We start from the raw sequence: 16,671 nt of genomic DNA, 5'->3' as shown, positions 1-16,671 counted from the left end.
CTCCCTTTAGAGTAGACTGTGCACAGCGTAGGGAAGGATTTGAAACTGAACATTGAGTATCACCTCCTCAAGCATCACTGGCCATTTTTCCCACGAGGAACCTCCCAGCCAAGCCTTCGGATGGCAGCAGCCCCACTGTCATCTTGACGATGACTCGGGAGAGACCCTGCCCGGAGCCACGGCGTGGAGGGCTTCCCCAGTGGTTGATTCACAGAGCCCGAGGGGACGGGTGTTTGCTGCTCAGTGTGGGGTGGCTTGTTACACAGCGATCGACAGCTAGTGCAGCGCTCAGCAAAGCAGGGCAGCCAGCCATCGGCTGATCTCCTGCGAGCGAGATACTCTCACTTTGGACAATGTGAGATATGAAACGCAAGCTTGGGAGAAAAAGACCCTTCTGCTATGTCCAGTACTGAAATACATGGGAAACTAAGACAATGAAGAAAATTTGACGTGGTAACTAATCAGGTGACTCACGTCATCTCCAGGAGAACGGAAGCCCTCCATTTCAACACCTGCTAACTCCTAGGAAACGGATGAAAGTGTTCAGTACCAAAGTACGCTCTTGGGTTTACAGAAAAGCCTTTATTCTAAGGAGTAGCTAAGGATTATTGTGAACACTCCATTTTGGTTTTAATCGTCATGTTCACTGATATGTATATAAACAGTGAATAATAACCTAAGGGTTGAAAAAGATGATTTTTTTTTTGAAGTCTCTGACTGGATTGAAAGAAAGAAATTATTCCATACATTATGAACCTTGATGTGAAGTTCTTAAATAATGGTGCTGCAGATTAACTAGAGATACTACCTTGGCAGCTGTCCTGTGGGCACACAGAACCCTGTGGAGAGGAGAGAAGGATGGGCTGTGGCTGGGATGGAAAAGGTGATTCCAGAAGGGAAGAGCTCCGTCCTCTGCACGCTCTTAAAATTCTGTCTTTGTGTCCCAGGTTTCAGCACAGTGCACACTCGTTTTGTGCGTCAGGGTGGGACCTGTCTCGGTCCCCTGGGGTCTCCAGTGGCCCAAGCTGTGCCCCTGTTCCCAGAAACGACAGGATTCTGAAGACCTGGCTCCGTGTCACTCATGGGACATACAGTCTCCAAACAGGATTACCTGTCTCCCTCCTTCTCCCATGTGATGCTCTCTTCTGTGATCAAAAGTGTTTAAGGAGAGGGGCTTCCCTGGTGGCACAGTGGTTGAGAGTCCGCCTGCCGATGCAGGGGACACGGGTTCGTGCCCTGGTCCGGGAGGATCCCACATGCCGCGGAGGGGCTGGGCCCGTGAGCCATGGCCGCTGAGCCTGCGCGTCCGGAGCCTGTGCTCCGCAGTGGGAGAGGCCACAACAGGGAGAGGCCCGCGTACCGCAAAAAAAAAAAGAAAAAAAAACTATTCCTGACTGATCTCATAAAATAAAAATTATCTTTAAAAAAAAAAAAAGTGTTTAAGGAGAAAAAGACTCCTGATTTCACTGCACGCACACTCATGCCCCGTAGAACGGAGCTTGCGTTTTGAAATCTGCACCAAAAAAGCCGTCGTTCATTATATTAGTCATTTCTTCCAGCCATTTCCCAAAATACCTGCAGAATGAGTCTGGTACTTCCTTTTTTGCGGTCCGCGGGCCTCTCGCTGTTGTGGCCTCTCCCGTTGCGCAGCACAGGCTCCGGACGCGCAGGCTCAGCGGCCACGGCTCACAATGGTACTTCTTAATTCAAATAACCGAACCCAGCAGTAATTATACTGTATTTCCACGTACCTTGATAAATTGAGCGTGATCACAAAGCAGTTTTACGGCCGTTTTCCCTTAAACAACTGTTTTCATGAAATCTGAAAATGACTATAATTAATCTTTCTATTTGGGAATTTCTGGAACATCCCTGAGTAATTATCTCCAACACCATTTCTCCGAGAACACAATGATGGCTCAGTTTGTTAACGCGAGCCGAGCTGGAGAAGAAGCAAATGCTGCTGATGCCCCAGAAGAGCAACAAGCCGGCGACCGTCTCCGCGTCACGGGCTCCGTTCACGTCACACACGCTGATCCCGTGAACACCCCGCTCGCCCACCTACCGCGCAAAGACGGCGACGTTGGAACCGTCCAGAGCTGCCTCGGTGAGCTTCCGCTGAACACAAAATATCACGTCTCCCTTGGTCAGGAAAGCTCTTTGCACCCAGACTCGGAGCTTTTTGGTTCAAGACTTTAAATAGGGGATGTTACAGCTCTTGTCACCAGATCGTCCAGCTACAGACCGGGTGCTGACCAGTCCATACGCATGGCAAGGCCAAGGGCCTTGGGCCTTGTATGAAGGTCACAGGAAGGCCTCACCTTTCTAGGAGTGTGAACCAGCCATACTGTCTACAGCACAGACACCTGCCTCTGCCCTGCACCTCCCAGGAGGGCTCCTTATGCTGGCGTCGTGCAGCCCGTGTCCGTCTGGGTCTAGAGCAACTGTGCTTAAAGCACGACCGGGGCTCCCAGAGGATCCTGCCATCCCATGGGGTGGGGAGAACCATTTATACACTGTTCACGGTCATTTATTTATTCAACCAGTCCTGAAAGATGGTCTTTTTTCTAAAGAATGAAATTCAGGGGTGGTAAAAATAAAAATGTTCACAAGTCGTGCCACCCAATCCCTGGATCAGCCCCTGACTTTTTTTTTTTTTTTTTTTTTTTTTTTTGCGGTACGCGGGCCTCTCACTGCTGTGGCCTCTCCCGTTGCGGAGCACAGGCTCCGGATGCACAGGCTCAGCGGCCATGGCTCACGGGCCCAGCTGCTCCGCGGCACGTGGGATCTTCCCGGACCGGGGCACGAACCCGTGTCCCCTGCACGAGCAGGTGGACTCTCAACAACTGCACCACCAGGGAAGTCCCAGTCCCTGACTTTGAAAGGGAGAAGCTGGTCTTCGCCGTGTCCAGTTGGAGGCAGGGACACTGGGACCGCGGTGAGGAAGGGGGCAGCCCTCGGCACCCCTGCCCTGGGCTCAGCCCCTGACCGCCTCTGCTCGTTCCCAGCAGTGCTCTGCGGACACCGAGGGGAGCGAACCCCATTCCTGCAGCTATTGGCTTCCTCCTCGCCTGCCCCCCAGCTCTTCCCTCCCCACTCCCACAGCCAAGTCCAGCTCAGGCCGGCACCGTCCTCAGTGCTGAAGACACAAGTCAGAGGCAGGGCTCCTGTCCCAAAGGGGTGAGAGGGACAGAGAAATGGACCCATGATTGCAGTGTTCCGTTACAAACTCGAGCTGGGAAATACCCTCAGGGAGCTTGGAGGAGCCTCTCGGGCCCTGGGGCTGGAGGGGACCGAACGGTCCTGCAGAAGGACACGGGCTCCGGGCCCCGAGCGCCGTGGTGGGGAGATCAGGCAGGGGTGCGGAGCCCACTCCCGGTGGCTGTGCGGGCTGGCGCTGCTCCCCAAAGGCCCCAATGGCGCTGAGTCTTCGCATCCAATTCGCTTGTTTTGAAACGTGTGCGTGAATCTGCGTAGCACCCTGTCTCCTGCCCGGTGGTGCGTTCGCTACGTGAGGAGTGTTTATTTGGCTCCTCGTTTATTCTTGTTCATATTCAAGTTCCAAGCATATGATTTCACCCTGAGAGTGCTGAGGGGGGCAGGAGTGAAAGGGGGACAGTCTGTCATCCCCAGCGGGTGCCGTTATCTGAACCAGCCCAGCGGCCTCACTTCCCAACCCCTCTGGGGCCGGGCCACGTGGCCGGCGGCCGCTGGTCTCGCAGCTGTGAGCCAGAGAGCTCCGGGGGTCTGCGGGGGACGCCCCCAGCTGCCGAGCCCATTAAGGCCCCTGAGGTCGTCCCGGCCTCGAGAGCAATCTGGGCACCGGGCAGCGTCGGATTGCCCCCTGACAGCCCCCTGACAGCCCCCTGATTGGGGCTCGTCGGCCCAGCAGGGCTCCAGGAGCTGAGAGTAAAACACGCCTGAGCCTCTGTGTCACCCCAGGGGCATCGCAGGGTCCTGGACCTGAGTGGCAGCGCCAGTGCTGCCTTAGTTTAGAATAATTGCAAGGTGGGATCCAGCTACGCCGATGCGGCTTTGAATCTAATCTCCTCCCGGACTGATTGGCAATCACGCTGCCGTGCGTTTGTCGGTGCAATCAGATCTGAAATCATCTCCATCCCGAACGCTGCCGGCGCCGAGGCCTCTCTTCCTGCGGCCAATGCAGCGGCCTGCCAGCCCGAGAAGCGGGGACGGGGAGGCAGCCTGCAAACTCAGGCCCTGGACCAAGTGCAGCTGAGAGATGACAACGTGGGAGGGTCGGGACCCCAGCTGTAACTGGCTGGGTCCATGGGAAAATGAAAAAAACAAAACAAAACCGAGAAGGAAACTTGAAAATTCAAACCAAGTGGGGAGCTGGGCCCACTGGGTGTTGCTTTTTTTTTTTTTTCCCCGGGCCTCCCACTGCTGTGGCCTCTCCCGTTGTGGAGCACAGGCTCCGGACACGCAGGCGCAGCGGCCATGGCTCACGGGCCCAGTCACGGGCATGACTGGGGGCTGGAGGGGTGGAGGGGTGTCCACTCCCCTGGCTGTGGCCCCGGCTCGCGCCTCTTTATACCACAGCCTGCCCCGGGTTCGTTTGATGACACGGCCTCCTTTGTGCCTTTGGGCCTAGGGGTGAGAAGGGCTCCGGGGTCATGATCCCCGAGACCCACGCCACAAGCCCCAGGCCGTGCTGGCCCCCAGTGCCCCCAGCCCACGGGCTGTTCTCTGGTTGAGGACGTGCCTACCCCCCAGGCGCGTGTGGGGAGGGTGGAGGGTCGGTTCCCCTGCAGGGCTTGTTCACGGGGGAGACTCCGCACCAAAGGAGCGCACACGGGGCCTGCACAGCAGACGGCTCCCTGGGAGCTCTGGACCCAGAAGCCGGAAATCAAAGGTCGGCAGGGCCAGGCCGCCCTGAGGTCCCCGTGGGGGGTCCTTCTGCCTCCTCCTAGCCTCTGGCTCCTGCTGTCCGTTTTCGGCCTCCCTTAGCTCCTAGGCCTGTCCCTCCCATCCCTGCCTCAACTTCCCGAGGCCTCCTCCCTCTCTGCCCTTCTTATAAGGACGCCCTACTCCGGTGTGACCTCATCTCAGCTAAGTGCCTCTGCCATGACCCCATGTCCAAATGAGGTCGCGTTAGAGGTTCTGGGGGTGAGGGCTGCAGCATGTCTTTTAGGGACACAATGCAACCCCTGGTGGGGCTGTCCGGCCAGTCGGCCCTTCCCAAAGCCCGGTCTCCCATTCTTCTGCTCTCTGCACACATCAGGCCTCGGTCACCCAATGCCCAATGCGGTGTGGCCAGAGTGCGGTGTCCTCCCTGTTTCAGGGGTGTTCCTGACCCCCTATCCCATCACCCTTCATTTTCTTTCCCTTCTACCAGGTCACCTCTGTAATCAATCATCCAAACCAGGGGCCTCTTGGCGCTGGAAGCAGGAGGGGCCGGGCAGCAGGCTGGACGCTGGCAGACTCGCCCGCCCGGGCCCTTTCTCTCAGGGACCCACCTTATCAGGACTGTAGCATTTACTGGTTTTTTAATTCATAGGCATGGACAGCTGGCTGCATATTTTTTTCAGAGCATCTGTACTAATTTGGGGAAAAGGTCGCATGATTTCTCAACCCCCAAAATGTGAAGGTCGTCACCGTTTTTTCTCACTAATCAGAGTTGAGGGATGACAACATCTCTTTCTCTTCTTCATGTTTTTCCGCAAAGGCCCAGTGGGGCAGGGCAGGGCGGTTGAGAGCGGGACTGGGGCCGCGCCGCCACACCCGCCACTCACGCAGATGGTGCATCAGGTCACACCCGGGACCCGAACAGCCTCCTGGGGCTGCTTTGGAGATTGTGCGAGGTGATCCCGGTGGAGGCGGGGTGTGCCGGCGCCCCCCGGGGCCCTGGCGGGCTGTGTGTGTGACCCGTTAGCCCTTTTTGTGTTCTGTCCTCCCACCAGCTCAATCTGAAGGGAAGAAAATATCCTGTATCGACACACGACCTCTGTACAAATTAAGGATGTGACATAATTTTCTCAAAGTGTGTGTTAACCTTTAAGTCTTGGGTATTTCAAGGGCCACTTTAACAAGATTTAAAGTGGAAATAATCAGGCCAGGATAAGGAACATACAGAGATTCTCTATAGTTTCATTTTCGTTTCTTTAATTCTTTGAAAAATTGACAGGAAACGACATCTATACATATGTAAGCATCAGTTATGTGTTTGTATCTTTATTATCAACTTTTAATTAAAGGCTCATTATAGCGGGAGAAGCACTTTATGTTTTATCAATGTTGGCAAACCAATTTTTAGTTTTAAGAAAAAGTGCCTGGGAAACTATCTTCCCCCAACAAGCCTTGTGCGCGTAGCCTGCTTGCCTTTAGCGCACAGGCTGCCCCTTGCCTTTGCTCCGCTACCTCTTCGCTGCCCCGTCCTCCACGGGCATCTTCTGTGGATCCTGGCCATCACGCCGACTCCCCTAAGGTGCCCTGGACCCTGGCATCCCAAGGCCCGGCCTCCGTCCCGCCTTCCTCTGCGCCCAACACTGTGAGGAACACACGTGAGCTGGCCTCCTCGTGTGGCATTTAAGTGCTGCCCACCCGCTTCCAGCGCTGCCTGGACTCGCGTTGGCCTGGTCTGCTCACCCCCAGCAGCTCCTGATTCTCTGTGGCCTTTATCTCCATCCTGCCCTCGGGCACCTACTCTTCCCCCCCTTCCTTCAGCAGATACCCGTGAGCACCTACTACGTACCTGGCCTTGTTCTAGGCACTGAGGATATTGCAACAAACCACACGGCGAGACCCACGTCCCGGAGGCTGACATTCTGGGTGGGGAGACAGTCATCAGAATGAACCAGGCGTATTTTGGGGTGTCCCCTGATGGAAGCGCCCTGGAGACCAACAAAGAAGACAGAAGGATGGCGGGGGGTGGTGGATCCAGAGAAGGCAGCCCTGACAAGATGGCCTTGGAGCAAAGAGCTGCCTGAGATAGGAAGTGAGGCTGCCTAAGGGAGAGGAAGCGGCTAAACCAGGGCCCTGAGGGGGACCAGTGCGGAGGTCACTCTGGCCAAAAGGGACTAACCAGAGCGGAGTGTGAATCCAAGATGCGACCAGAGGGGTAGCAGGGGGCCAGATGGTGGTCCACGCACAGCCAGAAAGGGGCAGCCCACCTGCTCGCCACCCGCTCTGGTCCCTCTGTCTCCGTCTCCGATTGCCTCTCTGTCTCTCCATGTGTGGCTCTCCGGCTCTCTTTCTCTGTCTCTTTCTGTCTGTGTCTCAGATTCTTGTCAAGGACAGTTGGATTCTCATGGACCCAGGAGCAATGAAGCAAAGCCGTGTAGAACCCTAACTGTCCACAGCCACAAACCCAGACCTAACCGCAAACCCCTCATGTCTCCTCCAGCTCAAAACATTCGCTGGGTCCTCCTCACGCAGGGAATCAGGTCTCCGTTCGCTACCGTGATCACCCGGACCCCTGCCCAGCATCGTCACCTCCTCTTCAGGTGCTGTTCTGCTCCGACCCAAGCCAGGGATGCCCCGCCCCAGGACGCTTGAACACCCACCTCATCCAGCAGCTTCTGCCCCGGGATGCCACCTCCCACTCGGCCCCCCAGGTGTCGTCTTGTTCCAAGATGCTGAGCAGCTCCCGCCTCCCTCTGGGAGCTCTCCTGACTACCACCCCCGCTGCTCCTCCCACATGCTCCCGGGCACAGGCGCTGGCAACTCCTGACACCACTTCCTCTTTGTCAATGCTCTTCCCCGCCAGAACGCCTTTCCCCTCCCCTCGTCTTTCTCCAGGACTGAGGTCCCTGGACACCGTGATCTCAGCAGGCACAGATGCCCACGGAAGGGCCACACTGTGCGCTACTCAAGCATTCACGTGCTCTTCCCGCAAGGTTGAGAATTTCTTAAGAGCGTAAATCATAACCATTATCTCTTGTAGTTTTGTCTCCTGTACCTTGTAAAGTACCAGACGGATAACAGATACCTAACAAATACCTACTGAGGTGAACTCCTACCCCACTGCCGTCACCTTTCTTCTGAGAAGGACTCTGTTACTGTTGCTGCTTGTGAGGGTTGGTTAGTTTTTGCAGAGACTAGAAACGCATCAGATCTTCAGAAAGATGCGCTCATGGGCTGAGCTTGGAGAGTCCTTCCCTCCCTTTGTTCCATCTCTTCTCCTCAAGAGAGACGGACATGAAACAGAAGCTTCCAAAAGCCACAAACCCCGGGCATGCTCAGACCCAGGAGGAAGGAGGTATGGGGGAGGGGTCTGGGTCGTGATCGGGAAGGACGCTCCCCCATCGTCCGGTGTCACAAAATGTGGCTTCTCTGGGGCAGTTCCAAAGGGGCCACAGACGTACTATTCTTCAGAGGGGACAGGGCGCCACTGGAAGGGCTGTTCCCACTCCCCAGACACGACCCTGGCGCTGGGCACGTGGGGGTCTGGCTGGATGACAGCCAGCAAGCGTGTGAAAGGCCATCCAGACACAATGCCCAAGGTAGTGTGAGCCTGTTAGGTGAACCAATCCCCCAAACGCTAAGGTCAGATCATCCCAGCGGGAGCTTCTGAGACTCAGGTAAGGAGGGTGAAATACTAAGGGCCACATCTGTCCCTGTGACCCCATCTTCCCATGGACACGAGTGGCCCTGGCATCTGGAGCGCTCTGGTGGCCAGCACAGATGCTGGGCTTTCTAAACAGACCCCGCACCAAGAACACTGTTGGGATGGGGGTCCTGGCAGTTCACCCCGACATTCACCCCAGACCCGCGAGCAGACCTGGGTGGTCTTCAGCCCTCATTTTCCTGTGAAATTTACTATCTTAAATTGTGAAGAATCCTTTATTCCGGACCTCAGACTCCGACTTGTTTTGCTTTTTTCTATTTCTGTTCCGGCAGCTGCTTCTCCAGAGTTCCTCTCTGCCCGCAGCTGCTGCTTTGCTGCAGTATTTGAACGACCACGATGTTCTTCGGCAAAGCACTCACTTTCCTATTAGGACGCAATCAGGAATTTTCGGGTTTAGGCCGCTGGATTTTCTCCTTGGTTTTATCTCATTACAGTTTATTGCATGCCTGAGCCAGTGCGTTTGCATTAGAAATGAAAGTTAAACCCGAAGATAAAGGCTACCACAGATATCGCCACCCAGAAATACGTTCTAAATACAGTCAATTTTAAAAGGGTGGCATCGTCTAGGTGTTAGACTAGTCCGTGTCTATTTTTGAAATATATTTTCTAACAGCCATTCTGTTAATCATACCAAATTATCAACGTATTAAGTATCTTTTGTGTTAATAAATAGGTTGTAATGGTAACAGAAAGGACAAGTCAGTGACCTTTGATAAAAGAACCATGACCAAGGATCGGATAAATGTAGCACCGCCACCCCCCAGAAAGCGGCTGCAGAGGCTGACTGGGGAAAGTAAACTGAGTTACGCTACTGACTTTAGCACATGTGGTTTCTGTGTGAAGGTCTCAAGAACCTTCTTTTCCAACCCTTGGTGTCTTGGTCTCGTCCTAAGGAATTTCATCAGTATCAACAGCAGTTATCAGAAGGAAAGAATGTGTGAAGTTAAACAGTGAAGAGGCAGGAAGGGGCCCTCCCACGATGATTCTTGGGTGTCACTCTCCGGGACCCTCTCCATCTCAGAACGCAGTAGACTGTCCAGACGATGTGCCCCTGAATTTGATAAACTTCGGGCTTCCTATGGAACATATCCTGAGGAAAAGAACAATGACCCCACCAGCAACGGATGGGTGTGCAAACCATCGCGCCTGGCTTAGAATTCTAGAAACTTTAGAAACGCCTGCTTTCCCATACAAGTTGCCTAACTTGCAAAAACCTTCACAATTTGCTTACGGCCATATTAAAATCTAGATAAGACCCCTCATTTACGAGCAGGCGCCATCGCTTTCTTATCTGCTTTTGAGACATGTTGTAATAAGTCTTGTATTTTTTTTTTTTTTTTTGGTCTGTGGTGCTTTTTCAATCACTGTCGCTGACACCAGATCATTTCAACACGAGGGACGTATCGCACTAGCCCTGTACGAACGTTGACCTAATTTTGTTAACTTAGATTATTTATCCAGAATATCTTGCCTGTGAATATTTGAAAATGTATAATCATTATGGTCTTTAGGGGAAAAAAGAAAACTGGAGGAACCAATGAAAGTGTTGTCTCCAGTTTTATTACACGATGAAGCACACGAGGCCACACAGCACATAGATGAAATAAGCCAAAGAATGGGTTCCCTGGGACCTTTGTGGGCACGTGGAATTCCCACAGTGCCGGTCTGGGCGCCATGAGCCTGAGCCTCTACGCTTGTTTATCGTATTTTGTTCTTTTCCTTTCAGGTGGTTCTGAGAAAGTACAAGAAGAGTGGAGCTGACAGTCAGTGGCTAAATTTTGAATTCTGGCTCTTCAGTCCTTACAGTTATGTCAGTCAATTTAATGAGAGCAAACATGGGTCGTCTCAGAAATAAACCACCTCACCTACTAACAACGACACCATCCTACGCATCCTAAGTGAGATGACTTGAGTCTCTAATGGGATGCTGCTGGCTCTTCAGCAGGCTGCATGCTAAATTTTCAGTTATTTCCTTAGAAACTCTGAAAAAAAAACCAGGCAGCCCAATTAAAGAATTTAAATTTCTATTATTTTCTTATTAATTGGGCACAAGCCTTGGATAACAAGAATGACGTCTTCCAAGGAATTAATACAAAGAGTAAACCATTTCAGTGAGCTTACCCACAAAACCTGGAGCATTTTGGGTATTCTACAACATTTCCTTTTTCCCTTAGTTAAATTTAATTTAGCCAAAAATAGAACAGTAAATGAACGTACTAATATTGAGTAACAGAAAGGTTCTTTTAATGATAAAAACAAATTTTATCCAAAATTATCATGAGATACTTCCAGTTACTGGCGACATAGACCCATCTCACATTTTTGCTGAATTGGTTTTTCACTACATATATAACTCTCAAGATAAATATGTAAAAAATATAATGTGTGTATAGCAAATATATAGGCATGCAGATTTTTCATGTTACAGTTATACTGAGTTTATTATAAACAATAGTCTTGGGGCATTCTCTTATCTCTTGCTGTCATCAAAAATGAAATACAATTTCTAGGTTTTATAACTTTATTTTTAGAACTCTTGTCTCTAAAGTGTTAGACTATTTTGAAGAATCTTATTTAAAATTTAAAAAGCTTGCAAGCAGTGTATTGTAGTCTCCTCAACCGAGGTGTGACTTCACAGATTTTTAAACCTATGGGTCAATCATAAAAAAAAAATCTGGAAGGAATTTCCTTCCTGCTTAGTAGAAAGCATTTTCACTGGGTGTAAATCCTGGCTCAAGCTTTCTGTGTTGTTTGTTTTGTTTGGGGTTGCAGTGGTGGTGGGTGGTGGCGGTAATACCTGGCAGGGGTAAAAAATAAAGCAGATAAGTACCAAAATGCTGACCTGAAATTTGAAAACAGCAGGAAAGGGTTTGCTTCAACCTGTGTAGACCTCAGCGGATAACATGCTGTAATTTACATCTCATCACCACCCAACATTCGTAGCACGATTCTTCCAAAGTTACTTGAGAGTTCATTTCAGATTGCTGACTGAGATCACAATACAGTAATTAGACGGGATTAAAGTTAAAATGGAAAGAAAATGAATCAAGCGATAAAATACAATGCGTGATGCCACCCCACCCCCACCATGAGTTCTCGTGAAAGAGAAGAAGCTTGGAGAATACGTTATGTGTTCTAGAGTTACAACTGCAACTCTAGCATAGGCGGTCCTGGGCCGCCTCCTGCTGAACCACAGGCCCAGCTCCTTCCGCCATTTTTGCTTTTCCTCTTCCACTTCCTGAAGGATGCCTGGGAAAGTCAGAGGCTGCTCTGCAGCAATGCAACGCGAGCCACAAACAGGGGCCATGTAACTCAGGCTGAACTTCCCAACAGCTACATTTTTTACAAGTAAAAAGAAGCAAGTGAAATTAATGTCAAGAATGTATTTTATTTTACCCACTATATCAAAAATATAAACATTTCAGCATGAAAACAATATTTTAAAACGATTAGTGAGGTGTTCTGCATGCTTTCTTTCACACCACGTCTTTAAAGCCTGGTGTGTGGTGTGCGCTCAGCATGTCTCCACCTAGGCTGGCCACATGCGAGGTGCCCAGAAGCCACACATGGCCCGTGGCTACCCTGTTGGATCAGAGCAGTGTAAGCAGCAGCCCAGGGAAACATCTTGGGGTAAAGTGAACTTGGACACAAACAAAGTGATGACTCAACCCACTCTAGCTGGGGACAGGAATCCGGCTCGGAGAGCTCAGAGGAAAAGGGTCGGAAATAAACTGCCCGGTCCCTCACTGCTGTGTTTGTTGAGTTCCTACAAGGATTAGCTCACTCGTGCCGTGTGTACCAGGCAGAGCTGTGTGACTTCTCCCCCAGCCACCAGCCACCCCCAGAATCAGCCAGTCTGTGACGGTGGGACCCCAGGGTGTGTGTGTGTGTGTGTGTGTGTGTGTGTGCGTGCCCGCAACTCAGGTGTGAGAGTGAGCATGCGTGTGGTCCTGGGTAGCATGTGTGTGTATGAAGGAGACTCTGGGTGCTTGTGAGGGTGGTGAGTGCACAGTGTGTGTGGGTGCATGAGTGTGTAAGAATGCACATGGCACGTGTGAGTGAGAGCTGAAGACGGAGTCAAGGGCAGGACCAGGCTCCCCAGCTCTGCGGACCTGGCCCAGCGGGCCCTGGAGCCGCCTCTGCTGGGAGGCCCCCCACCTCCCCTCGAACTTGACCAGGGCCACCACCTCCAGCCACACGAGGGCCCCTTCAGGGCCTCAGCAAACGTGCTTTGGACGCCCACCATGAACCAGGTGCTGTCCACACCCTGGAGAGACACTGGTGATCCAACCCGGCAAAAACTCTGCTTCCCTGGAGCTGGCAGCATCCTCCGGCAGTGGCCCGGTCCGGGGAGCCCCCTCTGGCCTCGGCCGCGCCCCAGCCGGGCTGGTCCCGCTGCCCTGGGCGCCGGGGCGGGCGCGGGAGAGGCCCGGCGGGCTTGGGGGGTTAGTGGGAGGGGAGGGGTGTCCTAGGCACGAAGAGGCTTGGAAGAGCAACTGTAGGGTCCAGGCCAAATGCATACAATTTTCCGGGGGAGAAAAAAAGAGTGTTCTAGTCCAATTCCCTCCAAGGTGTCCGCACTCGGGCAAAGCCCCCTACAGCGTTTCCCTGGGGGCCGACCGCGGCCTCCACCCGCACCCGCCCCCCACCAAACAAGACACAGCCTTTGGGGGCTTTTCTCCGTCTACTTCCCTGTCCTCCTCGTTGTGTTTACAAAACCTTTATTTGGTTGACTCTCCGTCAAATCCTCCCCGCCCAGTTGGTCAGGAGACTGGAAGGCGCCGCCGGCCTAGGGCTCGGGGGAGACCTCGGCCCCCCGCCGCTCAGCCTCCGCCATCATCCTCAGCTCCGGGCTACGAATTGACCTGGTGGCTTTCTCTGCGTTGACTGCCTTTTCCTGGGGACAATTTCCAGCCCACGGATGAGAGAGAGGAGAGCGGGCACGGAATCCTGTTGAGAACAGCAGGACAGGTTGACACCGATGGGGGGGCTGCGCGTGAGAAGCGGAAAGTTGCCTCAACCTGCGCCCTTGGGCCTCCGGGAGCACAGCCCCGCGTGGTCCCCGCGTCCCCACGTGCCTGCACCCGACCCGCCCGCGCCGCACGTGAGCCCAGGGCGTCCCTCCGTCGTCCAGTTTCAGAAAAACAAGGTCACCCTGGAAGATGGGGGGCGGGGGCGCGCGGCGATGGGCAGGGAGGAGTTTCAGCAGTCGGGGCGGGACAGGTACACCGGTCCTTAAGACGCGTGTCGCGTGGGCGCCCAGAGTCACGAGCCGTTTGTAGCGGCGCCAAGGGGCGTGCCCTCGTGTAACCACCTTGTCGCTTTAGGGCACACGGTGGCCCTAATAGGCATCGTTTTGAGTTCAATCTGAAGAAAAGAACTTCAAAACCTCTCACTGGTGTTATCATGAGAGAAGATGGGGTTTTGTTAAATTCACTCCATTTGTTACTTTGGTTGCTCTCAGGAATTTAAAACTTGCAAGCGACACTTAGGAGAAAACGCGGAAAGGTCGACATCTCAGAGGTGCTTGAGTCACACGTCCAAGCTCAGAGCTCCAAGGATGGGGGGTTTACAGCCCTCAAATCCACCAGAAAGAGGAAATGACGGATCATCAGCGGTTGTCACTTGCAAAACTCTCCCCCTCCCTTTGCTCCCCCCAACAGAAGGGGATCTGGAGTTTGCAACTTGTCACGGAGAAGAGAAACCTTTGCTGCGGAGGCTGCTAATGAATTCGGATTGTATAGTTTTCAAAATCTGATGTTTTGCAATGATGACATTAGTGTGGCAACCGAGGGTCCGAGACGACACGTCTGCGCAGCTGCTCAGCGCTTTGAAATGCTCAAGACAATGGGGCCACTGTTCCCGGCCCTGCGTCTCTGCGCTGCATTTGCATAGTCTGTTCTGCCTGATTGACCATCGGGGCTGTCGCGGGGATCAGCTTTGTTCCCAGATCACTTCGAGATGCCCCGGATGACAAGGCTCAGGTGAGAGGCTAAGTGGGACGTTCCCGACCGCCGCACAAAAAACAAGCCTGGGAAACCCGGCTGGGCCGCCGCCGACCTCAGAGTGGATTTACTTGTTTGCTTTTAAAGACCTCATCAAGTTGCTGGAGAGGAAAGGGAAGGCGTAAGGATTTGAACAGTAATTTACAACGCCTTATTTGGGGAGGGGGTAATTTGGGGTCCCCCTTTATCTAAAAATCCATTGATTTTACGGCACTTTGTTTCCCTGTATTCTTTCACTCTAGAATTTTAAGAGTTTTGCTGCCAAAAGGGAAACAAATAGTTCCATTCCGCGTGGCCGAACACTGTCACCAATTGAGAATGACTTTTTGCTCTTTTCCGGAAACGCCATTTTGAAAAGTTGCGATGCTGGTCCCTTGGCCAGCCCACCTGAGTTGCAGCAGTGACTGGAATCAAACGGTTTGCTTCCAAGCGACCAGCCACACCAAGTGCTTGGGTTCAGAAGTCAATCGTTTTCACTTCATCCTGCACATGGCGGTCACGCGCTGATCACCGCCACCACCGCCGCCCGGATTTCATCTGAACTGATGTTCTGACTTCAGGTCAAAGGCAAAACCTTTGCCACGCAAGTGCCTCTCCCCGCGAGGCCTCAGATCTATCTGCCACCGTGTTTTCCCCCTAACACGGGAGCGCCCGGGGGACTGAGGCAGTGGGACGTGTTTCCACACCCAAGATCTTCTCTCCCGGGGATTTCAACCTCAGGGCGTGTAAATATTGCCTATAATTTGCAGAGATGGGGATCCCAGAGGAGGGGTATCGTGGGGGAGGGACTTAAAGCAGAACGGGTGGGTGGGGCAGGGGATGAAGCTGGAGGAACCCAGGCCAAGAGAGGGAGAAACTTTTCTGGAGAAGGAGCGGAGGGCATCCTTTTACCCAGGTCAGAAGACCTGATTCTGGCGCTGACAGCTCCTGGGCTGCGTGGAGCCGGAGGCCGCGTCGGGATTCGCGAGGGCCTGACGAGGTCCAGTGGGGCCCCCGGCCGCCCTGCCCCGCAGCCCTGCAGGTCGCCCTCACCCCTGCCCCGCCCTTCCTCTGCCTCTGCTTCCCCGCGCCACCCACGCGCGCACAGCAAGTGCTGGGGCAGGCGCCCTAGCCGCGCACGTGGGCACCACCCCCCGGGCCACCGGGTCCCGGGCAGTAGCCGGAATGGCCGGCACGAGGGCCCGCAGGCGCGGGGAGGCGTTTTCCTGTCCCCACCCGCGTTCGCTGCGCATTACAGCGACGCTCATCTCGGGAATATAACGATTAATCCAGCCGCAGGTTTCCAGATAAGTGATTGTGATGGAGATTGTTGGCGAGAAAATAGACAATTATCCGCTGTTAGCTTTACATAAAGATCGCATTAACTCAAATTAGTTATCAGACAAAAGAGCGTCGGCGCGCGCGCCCTGCCCGCGGGGACCCCCGGGCGCAGCCGGGTCCAGCACGCGGCCGACCGGGCCGAGGCCGAGGGGACGCGGGGCGAGGGGGTGCGCACGAGGGGGACCCCCGCCCCACGCAAAGGCTGTAACGCTGCGCTCGCCGGGACACAGCGCCGGGCTGCCCGAGAGCCGCCGGCGCGCCAGCTCCACCCCACAGCTCCGCCCGCGTTCCCCCACCCCCCGCGCCCCCCTCCCGGGCCCTCCTCTCACGCGCGTTCCCCGCGGCGCTGCCCTTCTCTCTCCGCCGCCCGCGGCCCTGGTTTTCTGTCCTCCAGCGCAGCCGGGGACGTCATTCATCCCCCGAGGGGGGCCGGCCCTCCTCCCCGCCGTGGAGTCCGACTCGCGGTGCAGGCATCCTAGGCCACGGGGAGCGCGCTCCGACGGGGCGGCCCGGTGACCCGCCATCCTGACTCCCCGCGCGGACACTGTCCCTGCCACCTTACGGCGTCGGGGTCGCCCTACGCAGGACCCGGCTGCCACGAGGACAGATGGGGAAGGCGGGCTGGGGGAGAAAGGGCGCAGAGTGACCCTCGGAGCTGACGGTCGGTAGCCTGGGGGAGTGGCCGGGCCCCGGAGCGCCAGGCTGGGACAGGGACAGGGCGGTGCGGTCTGGACGCTGGTTGAACAAAGGTTGCGCACA

Source organism: Lagenorhynchus albirostris, chromosome 18, assembly GCF_949774975.1.
Source record: "Lagenorhynchus albirostris chromosome 18, mLagAlb1.1, whole genome shotgun sequence".
In the NCBI taxonomy this organism is placed as follows: domain Eukaryota; kingdom Metazoa; phylum Chordata; class Mammalia; order Artiodactyla; family Delphinidae; genus Lagenorhynchus; species Lagenorhynchus albirostris.
This window is presented reverse-complemented; position numbering follows the sequence as displayed.